Consider the following 11,524-nt stretch of genomic DNA (forward strand, 5'->3'; position numbering starts at 1 on the left):
TCTTGAGAGCCTCTAGTTATATTTAATACGACACTTGAACTACATTAACATGCCCATAATGATTATTTCAAATTGTTTTCATAGTCAATTATAAGCCAGTTGCACGAAATTTACATGAAGTACATGAAAAATGTTCAAGTAGAATACAATTACCGGAGTCAAGATAATAAAGAACGGAGAAATTTCTAGTAACAAATAACGGAGCTCAAAATAATAATATGCGGAGAATAACAGTCCATAAATTTAAACAATGAATCTTTCGCTATTCGCGACATTAGTGGGCTTCCATATGCTCTTTGTAAATGGGAAAAAACCCTGTTGATAAAAGATTTCTGTTGTCTTCAAAAGCTGACAATTTAAAAGACATGAAGTCTGAATGAATGTCCAATCTGTCACCTAAATACATGATTACCCTCTAGCCTCGCAAGCGCCAGTATTTCACTAACGGCCTTAAAATTTTTGTTGGCACAATTTGGTAAAGACTGGAAATCTTTTAAAGTCTATGTTAATAATAAAAAATAACACTTGACGGTAAACTAAAGTTTATTCGCAATTTTTGTAAATACTTTGAGATTAAGTAAGTTTTTGACATATGATGAGGACTTTAAGATATCAAAACTTAGCTGAAATGCTTGCAGTATGAAACATCTTTTACTCAATTCAAAAGTAAAATAAACTCCTGGAGTCGATTTCACAAAAAACAGGAGTCAGTTTCACAAAAAAACCTTATGACTAAGATTGATCGAAAGTATACTGAATTGTTCGTGACTTACGATCAATCTCAATTGATATACCTATGCTTAATATTCATTTTTATATTTTATGTTACAGCTTTGACACATAGTAGTTCTGCTTATTATACTTTCACTCTTATTTGTGTTTTATTTGCGTAGTGTTTTTTATAATTCGTGCTGACTTTGCTTTAGTGTTTTACGTTGCTGCTTTAATGCTTTATTATAGTGCTACTTATAGCTTTTAGCTAAATGATCATTCATCCATCCATATTGTGTATTATTGTTTTTTACCTCATTTAACTTAGTTCAGCTTTGCCTAACTTTGTATGAAATACGTGTTGTATGTCTTTTATGCTTTATTATCAGTATTGTGTTTGTATCTTGTATATATTTAATATAATAGCTCAAAGAGCTTATGTTATTGTTATGTGACATGCCGACTTTGAATAAAGCTTTTGATTTAATTTGATTCAATGTTTGACTTTTGTGAACAACCGTGGGTTTACCTGTGTGTAACTTTTCTGTTAATTCTGATGTTTAATGACAAGTATTTAATGTACATTTAGTCAAACATATTAAAAAGAATATCAAAGCGTTGATGGTAAAATTTGTAATTGATCAATCAATTTCTGTTGTGAATGTCTTCGAAAAAATGGGCCAATCAGAAAATTTACTGAACCTAATGGATTCCAGAGACACCAGTCACGAGAAATTTGATATTACCCAATATCTTTTCAATAGTCTAACCTTCTTGTTTTCTCTGCATTCTATTTTTATCAATAAATACAAAAAAACAATATTACACAAACTAAGACAATTGTTTTGAGATTTTTCAGTTACCAAAATACTCATCAACACATAGTCAAGTAAATTATTTGAATTATTGTTTTGTGTAGATAAGACAAAAACAAATTATGAAGATATTCCGTATCACTCATTTTGCTAACTGTACGAGAAATAATAAAAATGTGTGAATCATCAATGGAAGACTTTTGTGAATATAAAGTAATAAATGTTTGCCCCATTGCCGGCAATGCTATTTTTAGCAATTATCTCCTTAAATGGCGTTTTTAAAAAAACTATTTATGGAAAAACTGCTATTGTCTAATTTGAGCGCAAGATCTATTTGTGATTTTGCCGCACTTAAATATATATGGTCCCATGGCTTTTCTTGGTGATTTTTTTTTTTTTTTTTTATCATACCTTACGATTTAGCAGAAAATTTTCGGCAATTTTGATTAAAATAAAAAAGTATTTCCGGCCCATAATCATATAAATTTGAGGACAAATTTGTGCTTGCATGAAAATTTATTCATAACGCTTTCCAGGAGAAAAAAAACCTAAATGATATAACAACCAATCACAGATAGCCAGCTTTTTTCATCTCTATGTCATGATCCATTCACGAATGGCTGCGCCCATGTAACTTTATTTAGTACATTGTAACCTATACGGTAATAAACCATTTCTGAAATCTGATATTTTTTGCCGCATTAGTTAAGTGAACATTACTTGATTTCATACCACCATGCAAAAGACCTAATCGAAAGCTGTAGAAAACACAGGAATTCATTTCTGGACCCTTCCCCTATTGAAAAACTTCTGAAAAAACACACTGTTTTTATAGACATTACGGTACTATTTGTTACAGGTGTAATAATTTGTCTCTTTATTAGTATTGACTTTCCGAAGTTAATATGTGCTTCTGATATTGATCAACAAAGAACTTGATTTGAATGACCCTGCGCCAAAAACCAAATTAAAAATTCGGACGAGTTCATTATAAAATGAAAACACATATTTGAAACGGACTATAGTCTTGGAAATAGGATTCATGTGCACATTTTTGGTCAGTTTTAACAAAATACAGCTTCTGGTGGTCTATATTAGTCATACGAATGGTCCGGATCATGTTTTGAATGATGTGAAAACGTTCCGCTTATGAAAGGGACCCTTTGAGCAATTTTTACAGAAAAGGGGAGGGTTATATCCGAAGATTTCTGCTATACATGATGTGTCAGGATCTAACAAGTACCACCAAAAGTCAGGCTTACGTCTGTATAACAAGCCTGTGAGAAAAAATTTGGACAAAAATAGAAAATACACACCAAGGCGAATTTTATTCTGTACCTACCCGTATTTTGACTACAAATAAGAAACAGACTATAACATGAAAACTGAGCTATTTGTAAATATCACAACATTAGTGAAGCGTTTTTGACGTCAAATTCCTTCTTTGAAAACCATTTTTTACATGTTCTGAAACTATTTTAGAATATAAAGTACTAAATGTTTGCCCCATTGCCGGCAATGCTATTTTTAGCAATTATCTCCTTAAATGGCGTTTTTAATAAACTATTTATTGAAAAAATGCTGTTGTCTAATTTGAGCGCGAGATCTATTTGTGATTTTGCCGCACTTAAATATATATGATCCCATGGCTTTTCTTGGTGAATTTTTGGGTTTTTTATCATACCTTACGATTTAGCAGAAAATTTTCGGCAATTTTGATCAAAATAAAAAAGTATTTCCGGCCCATAATCATATAAATTTGAGGACAAATTTGTGCTTGCATGAAAATTTATTTATAACGCTTTCCAGGAGAAAAAAACATAAATGATATAACAACCAATCACAGATAGCCAGCTTTTTTCATCTCTATGTCATGTTCTCCACGAATGGCTGCGCCCATGTAACTTTATTTAGTACATTGTAACCTTGTCCCCTGCCGTCTCTTAATAAAAAAAGCAATAATGGCTATCCAAAGTTATTTTGGTTATAAAAACCCAAATTCATTGACATCGAAAATGGAAAGAAGGGGTGCACAACGTATGATCTGTAGAAGAATATGTGTATGTTTGGTTGAATTCTGTCAAACCCTTTTCAAGGAGTTGCAGATAATTTAAATGTGACGCGGACGACCATGACGGAAGACGACAGAAGTTGTTCCTATGTGTACAGTAGATTAACATGTGTAAAAAAAAACACCTTTTAAATACATTTGTCAGTAATCACAAAACATCACATCTAAGATGCATTTTTTCAATACACTGGCAAAACAAGATCGTATAGAAATTTACAAAATATGAAACGTGTCATTGTCCTAACGCTTAGTTTTTAAAACTGATTAATGAGCGGTAACTGGTTTTACAAGCATATGGTTTTCAAGTTATGTTAACAAGGAAATTTCACAAATATAAAGATGGGAATTTTCGGATGATTTATATTATCTTCCAAAAATATTATTTACGTAATAGGTTGCAACGGAATAAGCCTTATAAGCAGATATGAAATCAGAAATCTACACTTGGAATGAAACTACCGACAAGTGAGTAAATAACATTTTGTGATATTTTAAATTTGAAATGTTGCTTCACACCATACAATAAATCGAAATTATAGAATAAAATAATGCTTTAATGTATACTTTTGGCATATTATTTTTTCAAAAACACTCCTATAACTTAACGATAACGTATTATACTAAAAGTTTTATGGAATTTCCATTTGAAATGGCAGTCATCTTAAATCATTTAAATAATTTCCATACAACTGTGTTCATTATGCAAATTTATGTTTTATTTTCATTGGATATTTGCAGCAATAATGAAGCCTACCCTTTGTACTGTATTGGTAATAACGTTACTGATTGTAAACCTCATAGAACAGTCTGAGGCGCACACTATTGTTAAACGAAGTGGAGGTGGGGGAGGAGGAGGAGGAAGCGGTGGTGGAGGTGGGGGTGGCGGAGGTGGTGGCGGCGGAGGCGGTGGTGGTGGTGGAGCTAAAGGCGGCGGCGGCGGTGGTGGTGGTGGTGGTAAATCTGGAGGAGGTGGCGGAGGCGGTGGAGGTAAATCTGGAGGAGGAGGTGGCGGCGGAGGACGAAGAAAATAGAACAAAAGGTATAATTCTCTGTTTTATAACTATAAAGATGTATTAGGAGATTCCAACTAATATTTCAATGAATTTTAAAAAAAATGTTTCTGTGATTTTTATTTTATAAATATATCTTGTTGAAAAAGAAAAAAAAGACGGAAGTGATAGCAAGTTGCCAGTTTGTTATAATTCTCACTTTAGCATTTTCTTTTTTTTTAGTACCTGCAAATGAAACTACGATACGGCTGTAAAAGACGGGTCATCTTTTCCTGTAAACATTTTAAGCTGAGAATTTATTAATAGTTTTCACTGACTTATTTTCTTGCATAGCTATATGTTTGAAATATGAACTAACCGTATCCTTTGTTTTTTCTATAATTGTATAATAAAAAATAAACCAGAATCATTATTTTATTTTCCTCAAAATGAGAATCTGTAAAAGTATAAATTTATTGGAAATAAAAACATTTTTGTCTGCAAGTTCAGATAATCATTGAGGATTAAGTAATATCTACTGTGTAGTAATTTTATCTGGGGATTAGCCATCTGGGGTCTAGGGCTGTATTGTACATCATGAGTGTAGAAACTTTATATTCTGCCTGAGGCCAATGTATGCTATGGTCAAATAAGGAAGTGGATTAGCCAGTTATTGGGAGGGACAATTAAGATCAGATTATTGCATGAACTTGGACATGCAGTCATTCAGCTAATTTCTCTGAAAGAGGAAACATCTTTTATTTGAAACTTGGAAAATATTTTGTAACTTTTTGCAAAAACCCACCCATCTTCCACCCAATTTTAATGACAGTTTAAATCATTAATTTTTACTGTTATTATTTTATCATCTTGAGATACTAGATATGTGATGCTTCACAAGATTATTTTTATTGTATTTGTAGTAGTATTTTACTATTTGTTCCTGTAATGTATGATATACTGGTTGGGGCATTTTCTAAACCCCACCTTTGCTTTTTAATGTCATTGTTATTTATTTGCTACTATTGATATTGTTAATATGTCATTCTCAATTAATGATAAATTTTGAATAAATGACATTTTGCTCAACTTGAGTTTTATATTAACAGCAAACTTAGCTCGGCCTCTCTATAGGTTGTTGAACATCATCTTGAGGAACCTTGGCTGTCAAAAATAATATTTCTTGATACTAAACTAAACTTCTTTACATGTTTCGAACATAAAAAAGAAAACTTTTAGTGCGTTTTACTGCCCAAAAAGCCTTTACTTATTTTCCTTTATGTTAGACCATGGAAGACTTGTATAATATCATATGTGGTCTTCGTGTAATTGGTTGTCGCTTGCCATAAATGTTTTTTCGTTCAATTTAGTTAGTTTAAAAAATCAGGTCTTTATTTTTTCTTAATTGTTTATTTTCACATTTTGTTATCCGGGTATCCAGTTTATAACTTATTATACGCAATGAGTTTTATTCATTGTTAAACGTTGTACCCTGACTTGAATTTGTTTACACCCTTGTCTTATGGTTTTTTGTTGATAAGTCTCTCAATAATAATCTAACTAACTATATCTTCTTTTTTTCAATATTATATTCCATTATATATAAACTGAGTTAATTTCCAGCTAGTAATGCATGTGCATTAACTTTTTATCTCGATTTCTATTAAAACAGCACGGCTACTTCCAGTGACTGTCGTAATGTTAAAAGAAGAAGCAAAATTAAGTTTGGGGAATTCTCAATAACTTGATTTTTTTTAAATGCACCAAAGGCTCACATGCCTTACTTTTTTAAGAATATACAAGTCTGGAACCTTTCTGGTACTCAACTTTTTTTAATGAAACACGCTGAAGTCAAGGAGAATTCGTAAGTGTTCAAAAATAAATGTTGTATCCCTACGATTCACATCTTTTTAAGTTTTAAACACTCTGCATTTAATGAAAGTTTAATAAAGAAATTTTACACATACTATTTAAACTACGGTTTGGAGAGTATATCCAGTCAAACTGTGAGACACATTATACAATGAAGAATAATGCAATCATTGACTACATTACAAACTAAATTGTTGTTTCGGAAGAGAAAAGATAATCGTGCTTTAGATGTTGGGGATATAAAATTTTTCATAATGTTTTTCCTTTGAGAAGGTTCTGTATGATTGCTGCTTCATATGGGTACAAAAAACAAATCGACCAGTAGTGGTGCACAATTAAAGCATTGGAATACAGACTGTCTGCTGAACTATCATTTTACCAAACTCAACAAATATGTTGTCGAACAAAAAGTCCAGCATTTTGATGATACCATCTTCGATTTTTTTGTTGTGGAAATCACTCTGGTTCTTCATAGAGAAAAATTTTTCATGACCTAAAACAACAAATTTATTTCTACATTTCCCATTTTTGTTGACAATGTAGTCGATCCTCCAATTGCGCATGGTGAATATTTCAATGAGTGCTTCATATATCCCAGTGAACTTGAGATAAAAGATACCACCAAAAATAGTAGGTCGGCTTCGTGTCTTGATTTTCACCGCGATATTGACACAGATGGACGTCTTCAAACTATAATCTATGAGAAACATAATCATTTCAAATTTCGTATTGTCGACTTTTTTTCAATTCTTCAGAAGTAAAGTAACATACCCTCTGCTCCATCGTATAGCATGTAATACGTGATGCTTTTGCATTTTCACATTATACGGACTTTATTAACAGGGATGTGCTTCTTAAACAAAAATGCTTCAACAAATATAAAAATAAGAAGATGTGGTATAATTGCTAATGAGACAACTCTCAACCAGAGACCAAATGACATAGAAGTTAACAACTATTAGATCACCGTACGGCCGTCAACAATGAGCAAAATCCATAGCGCATAGTCAGCTATAAAAGTCCCCGAAATAACAAATGTAAAACAATTCAAACGAGAAAACTAACGGCCTGATTAATGTAAAAAAAAAACAATGAACGAAATACAAATATGATATACAGCAACAAACGACCACTGAATTACAGGATCCTGACTTGGGACAGGCACATAAAGAATGTGGCGGGGTTAAACATGTAAGCGGGCACCCAACCATCCACCTAACCTGGGACAGCGATGTAACTGTACAACATATGAACAAACTATAAAAATCAATTGATAAGGGCTTAACTCATCAGATCACAAAAACGCAGACAGGACGAAAGTTATGGGGAAGAACGACTGAAATTTATACCACATAAGATTTACGGTTAACAGCACAAACACACGTATTTTCACTTGTATACAAAGCATGATATTACTAAAACCACAACAAAAATTTCCGAAAACTATTGCTTCACAATTGAACATATTTGACGTCATAATTAAAAAGTGATACGCCAGTTCCGGGATACGGTAGTTAGTTGAATCTGTCATGTGACGTCAATCACCACGCGACCAAAATGTAGGCATCGTCAATTCCAACACATGTTTAGCGAATGGGTGAACAAGTTTGATCTTATATTGCACAAACTATTAGGGAAATTAAAACCTAGCAAGTTGGCCCCCCTCCCTTCAGTCGTACGGAAATGAAGATTACGTACTTACGAAACATAAATTATTTCAAGATTACCCTGCAGAATGACGATTCTGAAAGTGCTTGAAACTTTAATAGTGCAGGGATACAGGCGTGCCTTTTATCTGGTAAATGATGTCATAAAGGCGTACGAAATTGTTGATCTTTTCCGGTGAAAGACATGATTCGAGAAATAGCCTATTATTGCATGACGTCAAACGGTTATTCAGAGACAGATCTAGGGTCATTCAGAGCAAATTCAGCTAAATTCATGAAAGTGTAAAAATACGTCTGATGGTCGACCGATACGAATTGTCGGTGTCTCAACTCACTACCGACGTGATTTTGCAGTCTCAGATCTATAAATACCAGAATAGTCGTCCGATTTGTAATTTTACCGATTGTACTCTATTCATGATTGCGACATTTTGACCGAGAGTGATTCACATAGCGGGTGATGAATACATAAACGAGACGCTTACCACGTCGACCCACCCGGTCTCGATCCTTTTTGAGTTCATGCAATTCTCTGTTTTTATATATTTTTACCACGATTTCATTTGGCCTGAATAACATACATCAATGACATAAGCATGATCCGATGTAATTATCTGGGGTCATGGATTACATTTTATCGATTTTTAGATGACGTTTAGGGAAAGTTATAAGTACTCGCAGGTAATTTTGTTTGATCGTGTAAACGGATTTCTTTTCAAAACCATATTTCAGGACAAAAAGGTGCTATGAAAATCATGCTGTGACTTTTTATAATAATGTTTGCAATAATCTGCACAAAAATTTAATATCGATGACTGTGTTTTTATTCTATACCTCACATAATTTATCAATTTTGAACACTTTCAGTTTGTTTCACGCCTTGTTATTGTACCGTATTAGCTTATCGCTCCTAGATCAAGTAAAGTTACCTAAATTTTTCAAACCTTTCTGAGAAATAAAAATATTTTGCATGTGAGCTGTTTAAAACTGAAAGGGAGATGGCTCTTTTGTTGGGTTTTAATTAAATTTGGTAACACAACCCTGTACAATAATTTACGTATCTAAATCCATACAATTTTTCAAATTCGGATAATAGAAATGTTTAATAAATGTAAAAATTAAGTATTTCATATTTGTTTTTTCTTCTTCTGATTTTGAAAAGTCCTCATTTTAAAATTTGAAATATTTACTAAATGTAATTTTTGTAATACAAATGTAGCAGAAATATTTTGAAATTTTGTTGTATTCCAACACAGTTAAACATTCATTTCAAATGTTAAGGCTGAAGTTTATTTTATGTTTATTGACTATAAAAAGTTTGAGGTACTGAATAACATTGAAAATAGCTAACTGACATCTGAGAAATCTTTTAATTAACTTTCAGTTGAATAATCATTATAATATGATAATACTCATAAATGGAAGTATTGCAATTTTAGATGCTTTCAAATTATAAAGGCAATTATGAAATGTCAAACTATGGAAATGCCATAAGTGATACTGTAGAAAACGTGATATTTCAAAATTCTTTGTGTTGACTTTGCATTATTTCAACACTAAAGATTGAGTTTTGCTCGTTAAAAGAAAGGAAATATAACTCTACTGAATACCAGGATGCTCATATTTAATGATGGAAAGTAAATTGATCTTTTTAAATTTTCTAAACATCTTTAACAAAACAATAAATGATACTGCAATTGATTTCATATCCAGGTATGTTACAATACATTAAGATATGATGATAGCTACACCAGTTTACTGTGAGATATAATGAAACAACATCGCTAGCCTCGCATTTCAAATTATTTAGACTAGCAGTCATTTTGGATGTTAAAACCCTCAAATTTGTTCCCAACCACATATTCTGCGAATTTCTGCTCACGAATTATGCCCCGTCAGTCACCGGTTCTGTGAATCTAACTATTTACCATAAGCAACTCAGTTCTGTTAACCTCAATCGGGGAAAAAAACATTCCTGTCAAAACTTTGTTGTAATTTGCAAATCGAATACAATGATATATGAATGGGAGAAACACAAACGTAATATTAAAGTCATATGAAACATCAAATTAAAAAAACAAGTTGAATATATTTCATATACTTAAATGGCTAAGTTTTACCATAAAGCAAGTATACGTGAGCTTTCTTGTAAAAGAAAATCTTCATTAATGTACTACTATTGAATTACCCCGGTATTGTCTTCCCGTACACTAATTCGCCGATATTTTCCCGTATACAGTGACATTATCTACAAGACATCTCCTTAGAACTTAGGCCAAACAGCGCAAGTGCGAGGGAAAACCTGTGATGAAAGAATGTAAATAAACGTGGACTTAAAGGTAAAAAGTAATAACTGATTCTTAAGAACAAATCAAATACACCAAATCGTATAACAACTGTTCAGGAAAAGTTGAATTAACAAATGAAAATAATAATGTCATGGCTCTAATAATTCACTTATTTTTCACATTTTCCACGTGCTCGGTGTTGATTGTTTATCAATGTCACGATCCGGTCAACTTCGGCAACATCCTTGAAAGTTAACTAGCTTACGACCAACAATCACTAAATGAAATATAATTTGTCGATAATACATTATAGATTCTGAATAAATTTTAAAAATGTGCATAAAAAGGATATAGTTTAGCATATATGGATGCACTGGTTCAATAGTTTCGATAACATTATAATTACAAGAAACTCGTTACATATGACTTTAAAAAGTTAAAAAAAAAAGAGCGACACATAGACCAGTTTAACCAAAAGTCACTACAAGAACTGCAGTGATAGAAAGACTTTCATTTCTGTCTATTGTTGAAGACTGTATGTTTCAACTATGCCATATATATTGTTGATCAAGGTTACAAGTATTCATAAGGTGCATCAATAGGTGGTAGACTGATTCGATGTTGGATCTGTATTCTGTATAGGATTTTATGAAGAAGCTGATTACAAGTATTTAAAATTAAGATGCATCAATGAGCTTTTTTTCAATAAAAAAATTTTCATGAAAAAAAATGTTTTCTATGCTTCAAATACGGTTCTATGTAAAATTGTATCCTTCGGTGGTGATGTTATATTTATGAAGGAGCTCATTTTTCATATTGTTCTTCGTTAAACTTGTTGTGTGGTAGCGCTTATACTAGATTTCAGAGAAGCTCTTACCTCATTGACGAGGGCCGTACAAGGACCTACAGTTGCTCAATTTTAGTAATTTTTGGTCTATGAAAAAAAGTTGTCTCATTGGCAACATATAGCATCTTTTTAATTTTATCTAAAAGGGCCATCAACTACTAATTCGACAAAAGCATAAAATATGATTTTTTTTTCTTTCAACAATTTATAAAAGAGGATTAAAAATATAACATTCGCAATTAACAGTCAGTTTGGTTCAGTTTC

At 32.2% G+C, this 11,524-nt stretch overlaps 1 long non-coding RNA gene across 1 annotated transcript; it reads left to right on the forward strand.

Annotated features, from left to right (window-relative positions):
- Window positions 1-4,590: 4,590 nt before the first annotated feature.
- Window positions 4,591-5,675, forward strand: LOC127738193 (uncharacterized). The gene is made up of 2 exons (XR_007999957.1): window positions 4,591-4,636; window positions 4,830-5,675. It is a non-coding gene; the product is annotated as an uncharacterized LOC127738193 (long non-coding RNA).
- Window positions 5,676-11,524: the final 5,849 nt, after the last annotated feature.

Source organism: Mytilus californianus, unplaced genomic scaffold, assembly GCF_021869535.1.
Source record: "Mytilus californianus isolate M0D057914Y unplaced genomic scaffold, xbMytCali1.0.p SCAF_4, whole genome shotgun sequence".
Taxonomy (NCBI): domain Eukaryota; kingdom Metazoa; phylum Mollusca; class Bivalvia; order Mytilida; family Mytilidae; genus Mytilus; species Mytilus californianus.